We start from the raw sequence: 17,950 nt of genomic DNA, 5'->3' as shown, positions 1-17,950 counted from the left end.
GGGTTTTTTTTGTTTTGTTTTTGTAGTTTCTCAGGCTGCCTTTAATCTACAACGGGCAGTCTGCACATGGCTTTTAGTTTTCTAACTCTTTTGATACAGTCTGCTGTTTTGTGGATGTTCCTACATTTTCTGTAGCTCTAAAACTTTTCTGTACTGAAATTGCTTTGGGAATATCTCAATTTGCACACAACTGTGCAGAGAGGCATTTTTCACTTGTGGATTAAAAAAAATTGTCCAGAACTCTCTAATCATTACGTTGTACTTTTTTTTCTTGAATTCTCAACATTCTTTCAAGGAAGACTTAGAATGTTTAAGCTGACCTGAAGTGCTCCGAAGTCAATGGACAGATTTCTGTTGATTTTCAAGGGCTTTAAAGTACTCCTTTAAGGAAAAAAAAAAACAAACCCCAACCTAAAAAAGCATCAACACTGTCTTGGTGTTGCCAAGAGTGAAATATAACTGAAACTGAAAAATTATTTAATTAATACAGTTCACTTAGAGAAGACAAAAGGGGGTTATCGCACATCACCTCAACAGGACAGTTTTAAAAATAGTTAAATGCTGGGTTCCAGGGCAATTTCATTTTCTTATTGTAATGAACAAATTTAACGCTTGAATGTGCCCTAGAAATAGTCATCCCAAGGCAATTTTATATTCTTGTTGTTGTGAATTTTTGATGCATGAATCTGTCCTAGAAATAGTGCTCAGAACAGAATACACAACCTCTAAATTTAAAAAAAAGTTCTTACTTTCATTCCAGCCACCTCTTGAAACATAAATTGCAATCTGGAGGAGGCAAAAGTGGATAATTCAGGATGGAAAGAGTCAACTTGAATTGCTTTTTTTTATAGTTTCTTTTGGGTGCTGGAAAATTTAGAGTTACAGGGAGAAAGGGAGGAAGAAACACAAAATGTTAAGGAAAATAAATAGTACATGCCTGTCTTGGTAAAACTGAGAAGACTTTATTTAAATACATCTTGTCCTCTTTAAATGCATAAAGTTATATTTGCATAGTAAATCTTCATCAGGCAAGTGATGCAGAAAACTTCTATTATTAAAGCAGAAAACTTCTATTATTATGTGTTTACTTCTTAGCTGTATAATGTTGTTACATTTCACAATGCAATTTTATCGTACTGAAGGTGATTTTAAGCAGAGGAGAAGGTGCCAAAAGAAATAGAAAGTTGCTTTTATTTCTTACACAGAATAAATACAAAAATGCGCCTGTTGCACTTTTCTTACCCCCATGCCTAAAAGGAGAAGTGTTCTGCAAGGCTTTGGAGATACAAGTTGCAAAAGCACAGCAGTAATACAGTTACATGATGGGCAAGTTCTAGTCACATATATTTAACTGTTATAAAACTTCTGGGGTTTTTTTAGGTGGACTGTTACAAATGTATTCTTTGCCTTTTTTTTTTTTTTTTTTTTTTTTTTTTTTGGTGTTTGTTTGTTTTTTGGCCTGTCCACCCATACCTTCTGTCCTGGCCAATGGGAAGAAGCCAGAAAGACAGCTCACTAGATGTTGCAGTTTCAACTACAAAAAATATTCCAACAAGATGGTCTTTCTAGGAAGTTTAGAGAAGGACACATAAACCACAGTTTGTCAGTAGAGGCTTTTTCCATGGAAGTTATTTGAATGGGTAACATTTGGCTATGGCTGATACAAATATACGTTTGGCTTGTGGTTACAATTGTTCTATTGGACTAGTACAGAATGTCCAGGAAAAATGAAAAAAAACCACAAAATCTGTACCCTTAATGGGCTGTGCATCTCCTTGGATATTAGAAGGCTGCAGTGAATGTCTGTGTCAGGTTAGACACCAGAGGATGTCTCTGAAAAAGACACCTGACGTATTCCTAAATTGTCTGCTTAAAATGAAATATATCACACCCTAGAAACACTCTCCTTTTGAATGGAGGAGAGCAGGGTAATTAGTTTGGATGCAAGTACCAACACATTAGTTATCAGTGTAACACTTCAGGTGTTGTACAAGGAACTTGCACTGCAGCACTTTAAAACCTCAGACTGAATTGTGTATTATGAATAATTTCTCTCAGGCATTTTGCTTTTCTTCTTGCAAATAATTAGTGAGCAATTAAGGTATTTAACTAGCTTTGGAAAAATTCCAAAGTGCATAGTAAGTATTTAGTATAAATGGGGATTTTTTTCTTTATTCTGCCTAGAATTGTTCTCAAGAAATCTTTTTCACTATTTGAGTAGTTCAAATTGTGTTCCCTGAGACTGGAATAATCACAAATTTGATTTGGACAGTCTTAGAGCTCGGGTGTTTAGAAAAGTCAAGAGGCATTATTTATGCACTTGTTTTGCAAACGTCCACCAATGTATGAGTGATGGCAATGAAAAACAGTCAGGTCCACACCCTCACTCCCCTACAGGGATAAAATCCTAAAGTAGCTCCACAGGTGCTTTGTTGTTTTGTAATTGTAATTGCAAGGCCAAAGGCTGTTGAATAATCTGCAAGATTCTTCATCCTCTTCAGGGTAAGTCACACAGACAGGAGAGTCTACAAAGACTTTTAAGCTATTAGTAGAAGGTTTGCTTCCTGCCCCAGTCTATTTATGAGTGGGACTTAAAAGCTAAATACACTTGATGCTCTTACTAATCACAGGAGTAAATCCTATCATTTGTGCCTTGGTGGGTAAGAAAAGTCTCCAGATGTCTTGTCTTTTTACAGATGCATTGATTAAAGTGCCATGAGCACTTTTGTTAAATAGAGCAAAAGTATCTGCAAAGATAATTAATCTGTCATGCTTCCCTGTACATTTATTATCTGCATTTCTGCATCTGAGCTAGTTGTCCAGAATTTCTTTAGTGGAGAAAAATAGCACCCTTGAAGTGCAGGTTCCTTCCATTGTCCTTAATTTTATTTCCTTCACACCTCCAGCTGCCTCCCATTTTATGGATTATGTCTATGCCACACAGTTATGTCCAAGCCATGTTATGAGTTTCCCAATTCATACATTCACTTTTTATCTAGATGAATAATTCTGGGTGACATCCAGCATTCTTAGAGATTATCAGTGACCACTCGGTGGCTTTCCTTCCTTTTTCCTTTTTCTCCAGCCACCCAGCCTCCACCCCCAACCTCCTCTCCTTCACCAGCCTGGCAGGGTGAGGCTGCCTCGGGATGTCACTTGTTTAAAGCCAAATTACCTGGCTGTCAGAGGTGCTCCTGTTCCTCGAATTGGACAAAAGAGAGCTAAAGAGGTATTTAATGGACAAGGCATTTCCTGCTGATGAGCTAGATGTTAACAAGAGCAGCTGTACAGCAAGCAATTTCTTTCTCTACCACACACTGCATGAACTCTATAATCCAAGAGCAGTGCTCGGCTTTGACAGGCAAGGGGAGCAGTGTCATGCTAAGGTTATATGCAGAAGTTTAAAGCTCTGTCTGAGGGTTGGTTTTTTTTTTTAACCTGTCACAATTTTTTTTTCTTGTACTTGTAAATTTTTTTTCAGTGAGGTAAAGCTTGCTTTAAAAAAATCATCAAGAAACTGGAGTATAAAGAAAGAACGGAATCGATGGTACTGTTGATTCCTCGTGATACAGTGGGAAAGATGATAAGTAGAATAAAAAAAAGTGGCTGCAGAAAAAAAGTAAGTTAACCATTGGGCATTGCTCAATTCTGTCAAATTTCTGTAGTATAGAGGGTGCATGAACTTTTGACTATCTGTATGAGTTTCCCAGATTTGCTGATTACACTTGGTGTATATATATGTGACTGTATTTGGAATCAACAAAAAGAAAACAATTAGGAAAGAAAAAAAGAATTTACTTTTTCTTTGTATGAACTTTGCACTTCTTCATGTTGTTAATTCTAAAGTGAAAATGGCCTTAGGTCTATTTTTCCCTCTTTTCTACACATCTCTAGTTCAATTATAGGACTGTAATTTTTTCCCCCTTGACCAGTGTTTCCTACTACAATCAATTTATTCAACCAAATTCTGTTAGTGTAAATTATAACTTATTTTTAAATATTCTCATCTATTGTTAACGCCAATTTATCTGCTAAAATCTAATGGCAAAACATTCGTTTTTAAGAAAAACATATCCAATTTCTCAGAAAGTTGCCCAATTTCACTGCAGGGGGATTAATTGTGTGAATTAGGATTACTATGTATGAAAACCTGGGGAAAGCAGCTAAAAACTGTGGAATATGTGCAGTGTAGCATCAATCAGTGATGAAAATGGGAAACCCTGTGACTGCTTTTGGCTTTCCAACTCTGTGTTCCGACCTGTTGGTGTCTTCATTTATATTATAAATAAATTATTCTGGAACACATCTGAAATTTATTAAAAGAATAACATTAATACTTTAATTTTGGATTGTATATAAAACATAAACTAGCACAAAAAATAGTAGTATGGAAACAATGGCACAGTCCCCATGTTGTATTTATTTTTCTAACACAACATTTACAATTCTTATCTCTGTGGTGTTTTTTTTTTTTTTATCCATGAAAAGCTGAACCTGAAAAACAGCAAATGCTTTGCTTGTTCCACAATGTCTCAACACTGCATAAAAATAAAATAATTTCAATTGAAAATTGCATTGCAAGGCTGATGTAGATAAAGGACATGAGCAGTGCATTGTCTGTCATGTTTTTCTGGGTCAGGTGACCAAAATTCTTTGGGTCATCACCTGTGCATGTACTACTCCCCACTCCCTTTTCCTCTGATGTGCTTTGTTCCATATTAAACTCACAAGACAGGAATTGCAAGAGGAACTCTCTGGATGGTCACACAGTTAATGCATTCCAGAGATGGTGGAGCTGAGATGTTTGCATTGACATCAGCCTCCAGCATTCTGCAAAGCCAAAGACTCCAAATCCATAGGTTTCCAGCTGAATCTGCTGATATTAGAACCCTCTAGATTCTATAATCCATTGTCTTAGATGGTAAAGTTGTTATTTAAAACTTCCATGGCAGTATTTTAGATACTGGTTTAGCAATAAATCTGATCATAATCATCCTAATAATCACTGTGTCCTACTTATTGTGCCTAGCCAAGAACCTTCTCTCTATTAATCCCACACACATACATTGAATTAAACCCCCTATTTTATTGTTTCAAGGCCCAGCATTTGCACTATCATGAATCCAAGTTCATGTTACCTTGCTGTTAAAAAATTACTTATATTATGTATTTTGACAAACAATTTTCCTGGGACATTAGCCAAAAGTAATATTTTCACAGATAGCATGCATGAGAGAGATATTTTTTTATTAATGCATTACTTTTACTTAAGTGGTTGTGTATTATCTGCTAAAATCTCAGAATGGAAATTGAAAGATTGTCCTTTTAACTTGTAATCAAAGTAACATTGTGCCAAAATGTAAAACCTCTTTTTATTTATTTTTATATGGTGAAGAAATTTTTTCAAAGATGCTTACAGAAAGAGTAATGGATTAACTTGTAGGTTATTGTATTTTCTTTTCTGACAATATCCAAGTTACTTATTCTCTTATTAGCATGCTTTCTGAACAGTATGTTAAATACTGTTCTGAGATGAGATATCTGGTCATCATCATTGACCTCCTGACAATAAGCCCATGGGTGAGAAGTTACATTGAGAAATGACAATTTGAGGAGCTGCTCATTTTTTTTTTTAATGTTTTTCTTTTTAAAAAAAGAGAAAGTAAGCCTGATAGAAGAAATGTCTGAACAATGCTCTCAGGTACAGGCAGGATTGTTGGGATGTCCTGTGCAGGGCCAGGACCTGGACTCGATTATCCTTGTGGGTTTCTTTCAACTCAAAATGCTCTGTGATCCTATGATTCTATGAAAAGTATTTAAAAAAAAATCAAAGGAAAGTTTGTTTTTTCAGGGTGGTACATTCAGTAAGCGACACCAAGGCCATCGCTCCATCAGGCTGCTGCAGGTTTGAGAATGCCCTGATTGCCATGAGCCTCTGCGCAGAGCCTGTGCCAAACCTGCAATATGGCTCTTTAAACCTTAGTCTGGAGCCCATCCCTGTCTGTGGAGTAATCTGGCAAAGACCACAGATGGGATTGTTTCCCTGCCTGGTCAGTGATTTTTGCACTTTTCAGTCAGAAGGTTTTTTGCTGCTGACTGACCCTGCTCAGATCATGAGGGTTTCAGTGGAGCTTTCACAGCAAACACATGAGTTCAGGATGCAGTTTAAGAATAAAGAAGTGGTGTTTGCTAATCTTCATGTGTAAGGCTGAGGAGTGAAATTAGTCTGCCCTGTCCATTACATGCAGTGTTTTGATGTAGTTCATTACCTGGATCCCTGGCTGGGGTTGCCATTTGAATGGAGAATACATTTTTAGTTTCTTGAATTACATCATGCTTTCTGCACTGCTGCCTTTGCTGGAGCAGTGACTTTGCCTCCCATACTAACATTTTGTCTACTTTATTAGCAGTTTTTTCCTGACTCAAAGTATTTAAGAGAATCTCCAAGATAAAGTGCTCTGCTATAGCTTCAATTTTCCCTCACATTTTGGCTTTGTAATACCTAAAGCTCTTACGAGGAGCACAGAACTAATGCAGAATTCCCCCACAGGCGACTTGTACCTTAATATTTACTTCAGTTATTTATGGTAATAGTGCCACTTTCCTTTTGTTTTGTTTCCAACAGGCTAGCTTTAATATTTCAGAACTGCTGGATGAAAAAAATCAATTGACATCTCGTGGTGCTGCAAGTTACAGAAAAATAAAATGTAAGATGAAAAGAAGAAACCCAGACTGATATTTCAAGGCTTTACCTATACCAAATCAGGAAATTCACTGTTTCTGGGTAAAAGTAAATATATTTCTACATCCTGAGCCAGCAGCAGAAATCTGAAGGGTTTTTGATCATGTAGGTCAGACCAAGCTTCTTCTGTCAAATAAAGTATATTTATAGCCCTTAAAAATAATGTGGAACATTTATTGATGTTTTTCTGATAGCCTTATCATCAGAGACGTATATTGTCATTTGGATCTCTGTTAGTGAAATAATATAAGGCTCCACAAAGTCTTTTCCATTAAGTGCATGTTTTTAATGTAAAACCTATTTATGACCTCTATCTTTCAAATCTACATTAATGTGGTTATTGGAGTAACCAGAATAATTTTTCAATAAAAATTGGCATTTCAAAGATCAGTGATACCATTTAAAAAATCTTCAAGGAGGCAAAGCTTGCCCTGCCATTTGATGGGAACTGAACAGGGATTTAGAAGTGGCCGATGGTGGGTTATACTTGATTTTCCATTTAATCAGCTTGTACTAAAAAATAAAAAAGACAAGCACAAAGAAATCCAAGCAATTAAAGAAACAGCTTGCAGTCTTACCAAGAAATCCAGTTCTTTACTGCTTTTCTCCAAGGGTGATCTTACCCTAAATATATACATAGTTATCATCTTTCATGTACTTTATGCTGCTCCAGACTCTCAAGAAAAGTGTAATTTTTTTTGTGTATGGTGCCACTATGAATGAGCTAATCTGCTTGATGTCAGCAGCTATCAGGGCCTCATTCCACACTGAACAGGAAACCAAGTTGTTTTCCAAGGTCCTCTTCACTACCTATTTTACCTGATCAAAGAAAAGTGCCCTTTGGGTCTTGCTTTGACAGTGTGTCCTCTCAAGTAATCTCAGACTCAGTAATCTCCAACTTCAAGGTTTCCTTGCTGCCTAAAGCACCTTCATTGGTATTTAACCTAAACAAGTTCACATAGCCTGTGTAATTCCTGTGTTACTGGTTATCTATGTCAAGTTACTGATGTAAAATCTCTGGTTTCAAGTAAAATTGCCAATTCTGAATGAAGTTGAAAGAAGTCAGCGGCACAATTGCTCAAAAATACTAGATAAATTAATTACAAATTATTAAACCTTAAACATTTTAAAATTTTACTTTAATTTCGATGAGTATTTAATTGCTTCTTGTGAATGCTTATTCAGAAATTAAAGTGATACCTGCACTGTAGACTGGGTGTCTTAAAAGTGTGAGAAGAATCCAGTCGAAGACACTTGAGATCTTGACAGAACATTAGGGAATGTTCTGCTGGAACCTGGGAGAAGTGGGGTGGCTTTAGGATGTTGGTGGTGCCATTACGGAGTGCAGAGAATCGTGGCAATTTTCATTTTTGATTCATAACTAATGTCACCAAAGAAAAGCTGAGAAAATCCCTTTAATTTCTGAAGTGCTTAGTTTATTATAAAAAGAGGTAAAATGGATTGGAGGACTTTGTTTAAGGGGATAATTTGTAATGATGCTTTACCGGCTATTATGATTACAAGTCTAATTAACATACTTAAATATGGCTTATGCAAATTATTAATGAGGCTTGAGAATGTCAGATAACAATGCAACTAAGTGAAATAAAGGGCACAGGACAACGCTGCATGCTATAAAGAGGGGAGGGGATGGAATTAATAGATACCCTTTTGATCTGTACATGTTAGATTTAGGGTAAAGGGCAACTTTTCTCAGGTAGTTTTATTTTTTGTTTTCTTCATGTCCTTAATCAGTATTTTCCTGCTGAACTTGGGAAGCACTCCCTTTATTTTAGAATGTATGAATGGAGTCACGTAGCAATGGGAAACCAGTGCTATCCCTCAAACTTTGTACTTTCAATTTATTTTTCCTCATGTTTTTTAAAATATTTGTTTAACCTGGAGTGTAGTGTTCTTGCAAAGGCTCAAAGCAGTGATATTGATTAATTACAAAGGAGGCTATTTGTGTTGTGTTCATTCTGCCTTGGAGCAGGAAGCTCTGGAAACCTCTTGAGGACGTGTTGAGCTTAAGTGGTGTGGAAAAAAGAAAAATAAAGAAAAGATTTTGTTGTTGCTTATCTCAACTGAACTGAGGTTCTGTAACTTCTGAGATTCATTTTTTTCTCCAAGTCCTCTTGGCATTTGGCTGTACCTGTGGAAAGAACAGTGCAGGCCTTTTAGAGGACTCATTAAAGCTTAATCCAAGGAATGCTCTCATTAAACAGAATTCTAAAGAAAGTTCCTGCCACTGACGTGATGATGTTTCTCCAGGACTGCTCATCATGCCCAGAAAACCTTGGCTCTGATGTAGTTCTGTCCTAAACACTTGGGTTCAGCTAACAATTTCAGCTATGGAGTTCCTCAGTTCTGTTTTTTTTTTCCCTTGCTGAGGGCCCTTGCTGCTCAATAGAAGAGAAATTGCTCTTTGCTAGGATCTGCTGCGGTAAACTCGGGCGGAGGTGTTTTCTTTGTTCTCCCTTGTGCTGCAACCGGGCTGTAATTGCCTCCACTCTGTTTTTTGTTCAGGCTTTCCATTATTCATTAATACCTTGTTTACTCTGTAATGACTCTTTTAGGGTCCTCTGTGCTTCTGGGATGCATTTGCCAACACAATGATGGTTGTTGACATTTTGTTAAGAGTGTTCCACACAGATTTTTGTCATCTTTGGTTGCCTAAGAAGGTTATCTGCTAGTTCAGTAAAGCGACAAAATAAGATGATCTTGGATCAAGCCAGGCATGGGAATGTGAGATTTCTGGGTTACTTGCATATTACCTTTACTGCAAAATTAGTAATTTTACTTTGTTTGGTAAAGAACAGGAATCTTAGAGTAGTCAGGGAGATAAAATGATGGCAAGTGTGTAACTGGAGGACAGTAATATGTCTTGTGATGAGGTGCTCAAGTCATTCTGAGATTTATAGTTTCTGCTGTCTTTTAACCACTTTTTTTTTTTTGTGTTGTTGTTTTGTTTTGTTCAAAGAAAAGCCTTAAAAATTAATCCAAAATGGGAAAGAGAAGACTGGGATATGAATTAGTGATGGGCAATAACATATGAATTTTTCACAATATTTGTGGAACACTATTCAAGGAGTTTTTATAAATATTGCAATACTGGTAAAAACTTCAGTGGAAAGTAATCTTTCAGAAGGCTGTGACATGGAAATATTTCCCCTCAGCTTTCTGTTTGGTGGGTTTTACTTCAACTTTTATCACCGTCATTCACTTTCATGTATGTATTTATGTTTTATTAAGTTTTCTGGTACCTGTGGTGATACTTGCAGTCCTGGAAGTGTATTTGTTTTTACAGTTATCTTTCTTTTTAGGTAGAAAGATTCATGTCATTTTCACACTCTTAGAATATGGTGAGAATGGCGGGGCTAGCTGGCCACGTAAGGTGAATCCACCTTTCCCCTGTTCAAATGCGTGGTTAATAATCAGGCCACTGTCTTTGGAACAGACCAAATGCAACCAAAACAATAAACTCAAAATAGCAGCTCTGGCTTCTGAATGCCTATGAGTGAAGAAGAGCTTTGCATTGTTACACAGCTACAGGGACATTATTGTCTCATCTTTCATCTAATTTTCTTCCCATCTGCAGATTAAACATCTGCCAGTTGCTATTTAAATGACATGAGTAATATCCTGACTCTTGAAATCAAAATTCCCATTAACTACTATGGGACCAGAAATCTGTTGCTCTGTAAATGCATCTGCCCTCTTCCTGTGCTCTCCCCTCCCTACTTTAGCACATTTCCCATTCCACTGTCGCTTCCTTGCAGGCAGTTCATCTCCTTTCTGCCTTTGATTGATTGATTTACCTCAATCAATGCTAATTTTACTTCCTTCACAACCTCAGCTGTGCTCCTTATCTACGCTTTTCACTTTCTCAACCCTATCACTGCTCTGTGTCTGAGAAAGAGGAAAGAGGGATAAAAGAGAGGCTGAGAGAAGGAAGAGGAAAGGGCACAGTAAAGGCTGTTTCTCTTTCCCTGCTATTTGAACTGTCCTGTCTCATAATGCTGTGGTTGGTTTGGAAAATCAGAGGGGTTTCCTCACCTAAAAAAGAAGATTTTTTCATAAAACCAACATATGTAGCATTGCAAGCACACATGAAAAAGTAGAACCTTCAGAAGCAAATAGTTGTTTTGATAGTATCAATCAAAGCCAGCATGAGATATATTTCTATAATAAATGAATTTTATAAATAATTCTTGCCTGATGTTATGTTTGATTAGCTTGCAACAGTGGAAGGATGCATTCTCAGCCTGAGAGCTGTGATACTGCAGAATGCTTCTGCAAATGGGGAAATTCAATTTGGAACAGAATGGATATGCAAACTCTCCAATCATTTAAGTTCTGAAAACCCAACTGACATGGTGTGAGTATTTCTGAGGGGCTGCATAGATTGATCAATTAGGGACAGATGAGATCAGTCTTTCCAAATGGATGCCTCAGAAATGTGTATGATAGAATACCGCTGTGATTAAAGCATCCAGGGATATAATCACCTAGCCAACTTCCAGAAATTTATCACAGATGGTTTGAAGTCAAGAGGGATTCCTATCTTGTCTCTTTAAATTCATGTCTCATTCAGATGTGTCTCAGAAGCATTAGGATATTTTAGCAAAAACTGCTGTGTGATTAAAACCAATAAGTTTCAGTGTTTTATGCGGCTTTTTTTTCTTTAATATATGAAATTCAGTGAAGCTTTCAACAGACTTGCAGCATGCTACCACATCGTGTGGGATGCTTCACTTTTAAAACTCAAAGAGGAAGCTCACTTTAGGTTTTGAAATGGAGATTGTTTCTCTGTGTAAGACTTTCACATTTCAGGTGTGAAAACAAGGTCAGTTACATCTCATTTTCAGATTTCATGTGTGAAAACAAGGTCAGTTATATCTCATTTTCATAGGTTATTTCTGGCATTACTAACAGAATCTGGTAACTTCTCAGAGGTCTGGAAAGCAGAGAGTTTTGTGTACCTTAAGTCTTTGTATCCCTAAAATTACTTCTTCCTTACATAGGGTGCCTCACTTGTGAGATTTCTTGGGAAGGATGCAAAAGCAGGAAGAGGAGAGGAATTCCTTGCTGGTTGTGTGCCAGCGATTTCAGTTTCTTTGTGTTCCCTGATAAAAGGGATCAAGCTGAAATTCCAGCCTTAGCATGTATGAGCACTATTACTGGTCTATATGCTGCCTGTTGTATAGTCCCACATCAAAATGTCATCTGATAAAGAGAAATAACTTGTACTACAGAGGCTTTTCACCAAAATTTTTAGTGGAGAAAATTAAATATTTACATATATTAGCTAAAGGTTTTATAAATGAATGGGGCAATCTGAATTCATGCATTTAAATTGAAACAGAAAAAGTGCAAAAAGAGTTAAGTCTGGATTTGTCAAAAAAACCCAGGAGCTAAAATATAAAAATCGTATTATTTTTATTCAAGAATGCGGGGAGCTTTTGGCGATAAAATTGGTCTGTTTTCTCCTCTCCATCCCCTTGCCTCTCCTTGCAACTCAGACCAAGGTGGTTCATTTTCCAGGATAGTTTGGAATGTACTGGTATCTAAAGATCACATGCATGGATTAACATTTGGCTAGAGCTTTGAAAACATAAAAAGATGTAGGTATTATTTCCTGTACCTTCTGGTAGTAGCTGTCTAAAAAGGGAGGAAACAGCAGCTGAGTCCCTGAGCTGCTTTGCAAAGGCAGGTGAGCAGAGGAGGTTGAAGACCTGGGGCAGAGCCAAGGCTCTGTGGAAGAGAGATCTGGTATTTGAAAAGGACAGGACCAGGCTGATAAACCAGAGAACCCCTCCTGAACTCAGTTCTCCTGAGGAGAACTCCTCTTCCACACCCCGGGGTGTGCAAGCCACATGCCCACCTCACTGTGAGCATGGATTCCCTCCCCGGCACCCTTCTCCCAACTTTCTTAGCATTACTGCCTCTTGCACTGGCAGGAATTGTCCCGTCTGAACCTCATGAAATGTTAAACTAAATGAATTCCATAAGTGGCAGGTGGAAGACTGAGCTGGGGAAGGGCAGAGCAGCACAGAGCAGAAGAGATGTTCTCAGAGCTTTCGCCTGGTTGCTAAGGAAACTGTTCCTTTCCTGTGTGTTCAAAGAGTCGTTCCTAGCTAGACTGGCAACAAGATATTTGCTGGCAGACAGGCCATCATTTTCAACTTATCTCCATCTGTGTTTGCTTTCTTCTAAGAGGAAAAGAAAAAAGAAAAGGGAAAGAAACGATACAACAAAATTTACTTGGTTTTCTTAGACGTGTGTTTTTTGATGGCATGTGATCTCGATGTAGGGTAACTTTGCTGCTGCTTCAGTGGGATCTGTCTGTAGTTGCCAGAGTCTTTATTTGACCTCTGTTTAACCCATCTTCTATGATACATTGCATCCTATCAAGAGATAAATTACCTGCAACTGTAATGCCACATAAAAGTTGAGTCTTAAGCAAGATCCCCCCTTTATGCAAGTGTGCAGTCTCTGGATATAAGGGAACTAGTTAGCAATTTGCAGTAAAACATGTGCCCATCAATTTATGGCACATTGAAAAGCATTTTGGGGGCCCAGACCATCAAAACTAAAGTTTTGTGATGGAATTATCAGTATCTCTTGTCAGCCAACAAGGCCACGACCACTAAGGAACTGCAGACTGAGGACTGTGTCGTTGCAGTGCCCAAACTGATGTCCTGCTCATCGTGCAGCTTTTCAGGTCAGCTCACATTTTTCACAGTAGACTGCCTGGCTGATATTTACTTTCCTCTTTGTGCTTATTCTTAAAAGGTCTGTTTGTCTTAATATTTGAAATGGAGGTATTAAAACAACCAGGGTTATGTGTTTTGTTCTTCATACCGAAAATATACCTTATAAATGTAGTGATTGGCAGAGGATATTAGTTTTCTGAGGATTTTGTGCCTACTGCTGGACCCTCTGAGGGAAATGGCAAAACTCCAGTGCACAATATTTGGCACTCAACTACTTTCAAATGTTGGTATTTTTGGCTGGGGATTGCTTAGCTAGAAACCTCAGCTGGGCCTCTCTGAAAATCTCAATGTTTACGAATAGTATTGAATACTTCTTTCATTATTTGATGCAATAAAGAAGACATCAACTTGCTAACAGAAATGTGGACCTTTTCCAACAATTTCTGATCCTTGGTTTCCCTTGGAATAGCTGTCAGAGCTGGGTCTGTCACAGGTTTTTTACAATCCTAAGCTGGCTTTCTTTGCACATACTTGTATGGTGTGCAGTCATGTACCTATGAATGTGTAGGTAGTGTCCTGAATGGAACTACTTATGATAGAAAAACAAGTTTTTAATTATGTGTTGCTTACCTAGAGAATTTAGACACAGTCAGGAATTTTTTTAGGTGTGTGCTACTGGCAAGAAAGAGTGAGTGGTGAAGCCAAACATTTCCTGAAAATGCAAATGCTTTGGATGAAGCTTTCTGGGAAGGTCTTTCAGGGATGTGGAGAGAGAAAATGGAAAGGTTCGGTTTAGAAATGTGTGCTGCCCCTGGCCAGTGATTCAAGCTGTCTGCTGAGGGGGTGGGAAACTTGCATTCATTGTAGTGTTCTGTCTGAGGACAGCAGGAAATGAGCAGCACCTTCCCAAAACATGGTCACTGCTGAGCTGAAGACTCTGTGATGGAGCTCTCTGACAATGAGGGTTTCTGAACAACCATTAGCTGTAAAATGGGGATTTTAAATGCCTTAATGGCTATGCTAACATTAATAATTACGAGCCAGGGTTCGTGTGAATTTAACCCTAACCACCACATGCCCCTCAGCCCTGTGGACAGCAGGGTCCATATTAAAGTCTTTTCAACTCACCATGAAGTCAGGGCTGCTTTAGAAGAGCAGACTGAAGAGCAGCCCCCAGAAAAGTTCCAAGGAGACTTTCCAAATTCAAGAGTATGCAATCCCTTTTTTCTAATTCTGTGAAAGCAATGAGTTGGAAACAGATGTTCTACCTTGCTGATTCCTGCCATTTTACAGTTCTCTTTCATCTTAACTGGGAAATCCTGTTGTGGGATTTACAAACAGAAGAAAATGCAGAAGTTGAAAGAGATAGGAACTAAAATATTGGGACTAGGGGTTGGAATTCTCCTTTGTGTTTCTATTTTGGCAGTTCTGTTCTATTTGCACATCTGCATGGCTGGCAATTCTGTAAGAAGTCAGGTGTGGGAGCATTTCTCATCTTCTAGGTCTAACTGTATGGACTCTTCATGTCTTGAATGCAGACTTCCTGGGCATTCCTTGTTGTTGATTCTCTTCCCCCCTTTTGATATAAGGAAATCTACATGCCTCCCTAGGGAGAGACAGAGTGCACAAAATCCATGATGTGCTCAAATTGTTCAGGACTTCCCTGACAGCACCTGTGGAGCCCTTAACTTTTTGTCTGTGCTTTGTCGAGATCGGATGCATAACTCAAGTTTAAGACAGTGTCAGACCAGTTACAGACACTGCAGTAACTAACCCTGAAGTCCATTTATGGATTTATTGCTAAGACAGTTAGGACTCCTGGAAATGCCACTGCATCTTTCAAATCCATCTAAAATTACATTCCCATGACATTTCATAGACCTGGTAACATTTACAGTGTTATAAAGCATAAAGAGCTTTACCTTTGCAAGTATGGAATCTTCCAGAATTGTTTTAAATTGTACACAGAGAGAGAGATATTTTCCTTTTAAAAAACAAATATATTTAGAGGCCATGCATTTTCTAGCTTTTCTCCCAATGAATTTTCCTAGAAATTATTTCAGCTTTGGGGTATTCCACCATGTTTACCAGTAACTTAGAAGTGTCTATTCATAAGAGCCCATCATTTGAGTCCTGTTCCACATTGAATCCCTTCATATGTTAAATAAATGCTACAGAAACGTGGAATCATGGGCACCACTTTCTCCTTTGGCAGAGCAGTTGTCAGACCTCCATCATTTATTTGGCATACAAGAGCACAAGCCAAAAGGGGACTTTATTGAAGGCCAGCTGGTTGTCTCAGCCTCAGGGTTGGAGAAATGGTCACACCAGCTCACAGCACTGTGTTTGCTAATGGCCGGCTGTGGTCACTTCAGAAGATACAGAGGCACCATCCTTTTCATTCTCTGAGGAGCTAAACTCTTGTTAAAGATCTAATACTAATTACTGGAAGGCTGCAGAGATCGCCATCTGTAATTTAGTGTTTCATAATATGTGGTGATGAGATGTTTTTATTGTGTTTTTATATGTTCTTTGTATATTCTTTGTACCCCAATGGTTCATCCCTACCTTCCCCACTTCTATTCCCAGTCGGTTTGCCCCAGACCCAAGCCACTCCCCCAGTGTTCCCTATGTGGTCGTTCTCCTCCCCTTGTTCTAGTCAGTTCCCCATCAATCACCCAAAAGCCCTCCTGTTATTCCTGAAAGTTCGGTGTCCATCACCCGAACCCTCCCTGTTTACCCTTATTGGTCATTGTCAATCCCCTGAGGTCCTGCCCCTTCTGATACCTCCCCTCTGGAAATCCCCCTAAACCTCGACACCCCATTGGGGCATATGACCCCTTTCCCTCCTCCCCTCGGGGCTATTGGTTTACGTGAATGTCAATCCCTGTCCATATCCCTCCCCTAAAGATCCCTATTTGTCCCCTGTCAAGCCATCCCGGTTGTAACGCCTCCTTATAAATTGTTGTTTGTTCAGATCGGATCAGGGCTTGTCCTCTGTGGATACCCTTCAATAAAGTTGGGTTACCTCCCATGGCAAGCCTCCTCGCTAGTTTTTATCTCTTCCTTCCTCAGGGGCTGTTGGCTGCCACAGTGTCTGGAGCCTGTGCTCTGCTGGGCAGAGCTGAGGCTTCAGAGGAGCAGCTTTAAAGCTGAGAGCCTCCGGCTGCTCCCCACTCCTGCCGCACACCGCTGGAGCTGGCCTGGGCTGTGGTCAGCAGCGGTCACTGCGACAATAATACATGTACTTGAAAATCCCAGTCAGGAGAAGTATTTTGGTTTTCCTCTCATTTCCTCCTCCCAAGACTGAAACCTCCTTGATGCTGTTGGCATATTCTGTTTGACTGCCTGTTAATGGTTCCTGTCAGTAATTGGGTGAGGGACACCAAATAATGAAGAGATGCAATTGTAAAGCAATCTGCAAAGCAAACGATGCAGTGAGATGTCTGTGTGAATGATTATATATTTACATTATTCCAGAGCTAATGCTTCAGCTGTCTCCTTGTTTTCTTAGTACCTGAGTGTTCCATTGCTGTTAATAATACAAGAAAAATCTGTAAATATGCGGAATTGTAGCATTTGAACTCAGAAGGACTAATGAACTGCCAAGCCAAACATACTATTGCAGATGGATTGACAGTGCACAATTATTTTACGCATTGTTGGGTGGAGATCTCTAACCAGCAGAAGCTGTATGAAAGCTCTAAACTGTATTTGCATGTTCACATTTGGTTATGTAAGTGAATAAACCTTGTTATCTGTTAATTCAAACCCAGTCATTTGTCATGTTTGCTCTCCTTTCCTCTGTTTAGTTGCTCACTTGGCTTTATTTAAAATATAGATTTTTTGAAATCTCAGAGGGTGACTCTGTTGTTTGTAAGTGCATAATAAAAAGGGACTTTTTTTTTTTTAAGCAAAGAATTGGCTGAGTCAAAAGCAGAGGTGGAGGAGTCCACCTTGACTCAATGCAATTTCCTTTTCTTTGTAACACAGTGGCTTTAAAACTAACCAATTTTGTAACTTCAGTGAAAGTTTGGGGAGCTGGAGAACATGATCTAAGTGATTGTTTTTGTTTTTTTTTTGTATTTGCCCTGTTTCACACCGAATAGAGAGTGTGTTTAAGGGAATATCAGCAGAGAGGTGACAAACCATCTAGATTTTAGGGTCAAGAATCACTTCTACTGTTTACACATCAGAGACAGCAGCTTTGCTGTGTCTTGAATCCCAGCAAGAATGGAGCAAGCATTAAAGGGAGGTCTCAAAGAAAGACTGTGGAAAGGAGAAAGAGGAGGTTTAGTGTCAAGCAGAATATAAGACCAGATAGAAGGAGTTTATGAAGTAGGAGAGAATTGAGATGTGTCTTTGTGTGTGTGGGACAAGGACTCCCAGCTGCAAATCCAGAGGCTGGTTGTCCTTGTGGCAAAAGCACGGCTGACAAATCCTGTAGAGGAACTGGAGAATGAAAAGAAATAGATGTAACTCAAGGTGATAA

General features: G+C 38.7%; 1 long non-coding RNA gene across 1 annotated transcript; it reads left to right on the top strand.

Annotated features, from left to right (window-relative positions):
* Positions 1-2,409: 2,409 nt before the first annotated feature.
* Positions 2,410-6,950, top strand: LOC138102570 (uncharacterized). The gene is made up of 4 exons (XR_011147439.1): positions 2,410-2,502; positions 3,086-3,229; positions 3,482-3,619; positions 6,626-6,950. It is a non-coding gene; the product is annotated as an uncharacterized lncRNA (long non-coding RNA).
* Positions 6,951-17,950: the final 11,000 nt, after the last annotated feature.

Source organism: Aphelocoma coerulescens, unplaced genomic scaffold, assembly GCF_041296385.1.
Source record: "Aphelocoma coerulescens isolate FSJ_1873_10779 unplaced genomic scaffold, UR_Acoe_1.0 HiC_scaffold_87, whole genome shotgun sequence".
Lineage (NCBI taxonomy): Eukaryota > Metazoa > Chordata > Aves > Passeriformes > Corvidae > Aphelocoma > Aphelocoma coerulescens.
Note: the sequence above shows the minus strand (reverse complement) of the source record. Positions and strands in the feature narration are given on the sequence as shown.